At 34.1% G+C, this 5,172-nt stretch overlaps 1 long non-coding RNA gene across 1 annotated transcript; it reads right to left on the bottom strand.

Moving 5' to 3' along the window:
- Positions 1–360: 360 nt before the first annotated feature.
- Positions 361–4,486, bottom strand: LOC127812962 (uncharacterized). The gene is made up of 2 exons (XR_008026025.1): positions 4,277–4,486; positions 361–756 (listed from the first exon to the last, which is right to left on the bottom strand). It is a non-coding gene; the product is annotated as an uncharacterized LOC127812962 (long non-coding RNA).
- Between the last annotated feature and the right edge of the window lie 686 nt (positions 4,487–5,172).

Here is a 5,172-nt window from a genome sequence, read left to right as displayed (position 1 = left end):
TTGCAATCACTTCTCCGCTTTAGCCATCTTACCTCAATTCCGTGAGTAACATTCTCTGTAATCTCCCCTCGAATTTAACCATCCCGCTTTCTTTGCTTGTCTTTCTGCCAAATGTGTGTGTGTGTGTGTGTGTAAAGGTTTGAATTAAACTGCTAAAATAGGTACATAAATTACATGTAGTGGCATAATTTACCATCATGCTTAATAAGCTAAACTCCAAATGAACTCCGTCAAAGGAAGCAGGGGAATACAAGTTCTACATTAGGGTTCAGGCGCAATTAATATGAGTTTGAGCTGCGAAATCAGCTGGTTCTCCAATTGGTCAAGAAAAGATAACATTGACACAATGAAATCAAAAATAACTGAAGAATATGAACCAATCTCATCATAAATTCAACAATATGCTGTAGTTAGGGCATCTATTCATGTTATACAATCGCGCATTTCCCCCACTTGTTGAAAAACAAATCGAAAATCTAAAAACCAAAGGTACTTGTATTATCATTTAAAATCATCTTAAGAAGCTAAATCACTTACATGTAGAGTTGAGCCAATAGAGGGCAGACAACTGCCGATTGGCAGGTTCAGAAACGGGCAAAGCTAGGGAGAAACTAACACCGACTCACAACCAGGTTTAACCGCTGTTTGCAGGTAGATTTTCCAGATAAACGGGGAAGGGCCCGAACGACGATGCTTGGCTTCGCCAGCGACGCCGCACAGACCGAACGCGTCTGTCTTTCCCGCTCGTCATTGGCACTGCGAATGAAAGAGACGAAAATTGGATGCTATAAATACGGTAAATTTACCGGATTACCCTGTCTGATTATCTACATATTTTAGAAAATAACATACATTTTTTTTAAATTTTATAAATATAGATTACTTATCCTTTTGCTATTAACAAATTGGTGTTATTTTTTTTTAAATTTCTAAAATGCCTCACCGTCATTGTTATTTTAGAAAAGCCAAAAAAAAAAAAAAATTAAAGGTGGTTGGCAATGGCATTGTCAATGACCATGGTCGATATTCATTAAAAAAATGAATTTAGAAATGTGTATTTTTCATATAGAATATAGAAAAACTTAAATTCTTTTATCCAAACAAATTTTTAAGTTTCTTCAGAGAATCTAAGTTTAATCTTCGATTAAGCCCTAAAAAATATATGTTCAAAGGAACACAACTTTCAATGTTCAAAGCAAAAAAAATGAGAGAGATCATTGCACTAGTGATAAATTAGATTTCATCAAAAACCCCATTAATTGCTAAATCAGCTGCAAAAGAGAGAAAAAAACATATGAGGTTTTATCGAAAGCCTTATTGCAACCGATAAGATTTTGAATGAAAAAGACATGATTTTTAGTAAAACCTCATCAATTTTTAAATTGAGAGAGAGAGAGTTGTGACTAACGGGGTTTTCAATGAATTCTTATCAATTTTTATGGAATAGATTTATGTAGGCACTGATTTTGATTAGGCACAGGGGCGGATTTAAATGTTGGTTGCCCTGGGCTTCAGCTGAGGGCAGCCCACAAAAAAATTAAAATTCTAATGTAAAAGTCTAGCCTAAATTCATTCCAACCCACCCTACTCTAAATTGCTGGATCCGCCCCTGATTAGGCAACTACTTTTTCATGTATGTATGCAAGTGCGTGCGTGCATATTAGTTGCCCATGAAACTTATCAATGGCTTCTAGTTGCCAAAGCCTATTGTTGATGTATTTGAATTTGTATTTATATTTGTAGGGGATCTCATATAGGCATATAAGGTTTAAAAGTATTCACATCTCATGTGTGTAGTGAAAATATATACAAAAAGTCATATGATCTTAGATCTTTTAGCAATATGCAATCATCATAGAACCAAAATTGAACTATTTAGTAAAGAGTTACCTCTTGAAGAATCAATGTTTGATGTAAAAGAAGTTTCACAAGTTGACCTTATCCTCCTCAAGTGTGAAGAGCTTAGTTGGTCCACACCAATCTATCTTCCAAAATTCCTTGAAACTCCTTTAATGCTAGCTAAAAACTACAAGGGTATGTATTGGCTTGTAGCTCTCCTTAGTTTCAAAAACCAAAAACCAACTCTTGAGGAATTTAAGAGAAAAAAGAAGAAGAAAAAAGCTGGCAAGAAGAAGGAAATGAGCAAGTTGTAAATTCCAATACCATAATAACAGTTTTCTTCTTTAATCTCTATATTTATATGCATTAGTGGAAGGATAAGTAGTAGATTCTAGATTAATCCACTCTAAAACCATGCAACCTAAGAGAGTGGCAAGTGGCATAGGAGTTGGAGGACATTCTACTGACTCTCGAACCTTCCACACATAATCTACTAAATAGAAACTATTGAAAGTATTCATCGAGCAATTGATTGTTTTTAACTTTTGAAAAATCATTAACAATTCACGAAAAGAGTCGACAGTTTAGTATTTGTTGCTACAAAACTCTTACTCAATTATATACAAATATGTTATTAACTCTTAATGACAATCGAGCCTTTCATTAACTCTTAATAGCATTGAGAACATAGTATAAGCCTCACAATTCTTATTCCAGTCACTTTGTTTTTAGGTGTGTGATTTTTTAGGTTTACTAACAAGTAGCAATTAGGAAATATCAAACTCTTTTGATGTCGATCGAACTCTTCAATCTATTTTGATAATCTCTCTATTTTCTCAAAATACCTTAACGATCTTGAGTGATGTCTAGGAACATATAAAGATAATCTAAAAGGAAATGAAGTCAATTTAGAATATAGTGACACCCCTTTCCCGAGGCCGAAAGAAATTTGGATGAGGTTATAAATAAATTTAAATACATATCCACTTTGCATATTTTTTTCCCAAAGATAACTATAAACAAATCCAACTCTACACCCAATACCCTTTATTACGTATGACTAGTTTCGCAAATAAATACCCCAAAGTGTCGTTTATCACGTAACTTTATTACAACCACGGAATTTGTAAATTTAAAAATGATTTATGAATAAAAGACTCTTTAGGGTTTCTCAACCACATCCATGGGCGATACTTCCACAAACATTGTCTTTCCTTTACTAGAGTCTAAGCTATCTGTATGATTAGTTAAGAGGGGTGAATCCTAAGACTCAGCAAATGCAATATATATAAAATAGTAAATCACAGTTCATAACAAACATAAAAAATAAAACATGAAATGATTTATGCATGCAGGCCCATCTATCTCATCCATCTTGGACTCGGTAGCCCAATATGATTTTGCATGAACCCCAACACAAGCTTTATTTTGTCCCCAAAATTTATAGCTTCATGCCTAGACAGTTTCCTGTCATCACATGCAAGTTATGATTATCAAATTTGCACATAAAATATATATTGACCCTTACTATTTACTTTTGATGCCTTGATAAATCTCTTTGAATAGATTCTTTTAAGTGTTGAAAACACCATTGTCACGTGTTAAAATTCTTCTAATAGAAATTTAACATAATAAGTTAAAAGAATTATTTTAACTAAATATTACTAAAGCACTTTTAAATATGATATTTAGATCTCATACCTTAAATTATGAACACAACTTTCTGTCTTGCTCTACTATTGCCTCTTAGTCTGTCTTCTAAGTTTTTGTCCCACAAGCACTTGTTTTTCATATAAGTGCTCTATTTATAGAGCTTTTCTTTTCTTAATTTTTTACTCTCATTCCTCTCCCTTTCACTTGCTATAATCATTTAGCTTGTAGAACTATCAAATCAATTTAATTCCATGCTCAATTCACATTTTCATTGCATACTACGTGTCTCTAATTCACAAGCTAATTTGACAGCTAAATCCAATTTAATCCCATGCATGCTCCTTTAATTCATCAATCCCATCTCAATTTAATACCCTTTTCACATATTCAATTAATGTGTTACTGCTCTCACTTCCCTCAATTAATGCTTTTTCATTCATCACATCTCTTCAATTTCTTGTGGCTGGAATTGCTTGCAATTGGAAGAAATCAAAAAGCTAAGGATTTCAAGCAACATTCACGTGGCAATAGTAAACAACCCAAGGCTTCTAGGTGGGGCCCAAAATGGCGTCATTTTGGCACCCCTCCTTGGCTAGAAAAATTCTAGCAAAATTCCACTCCCGTGCATACGCAAAGCTCAAACTTGCGACCATAACCAGTCCCTTGCGCACGTTGAAAGAATCCGTGTAGACAAGCACAACAGAATTTAAAAATTTTAATTCACGGATTTCCTTAAAAGACCGGCTCCTGGGGAATAGATCACGGAATAAGGATAAGATATTACCTTTTATAGCACAAGTCACCGAAAAGTATGATAGCCTTTAGCTACACAATTGCCCAGCCTTTAATATGTAATCCACGCAAATAACACTTGGAACCTCAATGGGAGCAGCTTCCCTAGAGTATCGTGGAGTGCTAGCTCAATAGGATAGTGGAATTTTGAAGGCAAGAGATTGCCCTTGAGTATGGTAGAAAATCACACTCATAATTAGGGTTTTTGGCAATCACAAAGATTATTAATTTTTTACTCTCAACAAGGGTATATATAGAATCTTAATGAAAACCCTAGCTTGTGTGGGCTAAAGCCCATGAGTGTGGCCCCTTTTTCCTTTGAGCTTGGCTTTATTTAAATATTTTAAACTAGTCACTAATAGCCCAAATTAAATTCCTTAATTCAACCCATTAACTTTAGGTAAGTGGTAAATAAAATCAACCAATAATTTGGACTAAAAAATCACCAAACCCTAAAGCCCAATAAGGATCAATATCCAAATTAGGGTTTGCATCTTTGCCAAGGACATTAAGTGACTTTAATCCCATATTATTAGGAGCATTATTTACATTAATTTCCTTAATATTAATCTCATTAATATTTAGAAAATTCCAACTCTTATACTTAGGTTTACTCACAAAACTTATCGAGCCCACAATTATCTCACCATGTTGTACTATTGTGTGTGACCCATTATAGGTTTCTACATATGTTGCCAATGATTCTTTTCCCTAAAAGAACCATAGACCTTGAGCGAGATTTAGCAATCCATCAAGGCCCCCAATTTGTAGAAGGATCATTAACGATCACTAACCTTTCAGTGGAAACTACAATCATGTATATGTAATGTTATCTATTTATCGGTTTAAAGTGTCTCAACCAAATAGAGGATTGGATTAGGTGTCACC

The sequence above is a fragment of the Diospyros lotus genome, chromosome 11 (assembly GCF_014633365.1).
Source record: "Diospyros lotus cultivar Yz01 chromosome 11, ASM1463336v1, whole genome shotgun sequence".
In the NCBI taxonomy this organism is placed as follows: domain Eukaryota; kingdom Viridiplantae; phylum Streptophyta; class Magnoliopsida; order Ericales; family Ebenaceae; genus Diospyros; species Diospyros lotus.
This window is presented reverse-complemented; position numbering and strand designations above follow the sequence as displayed.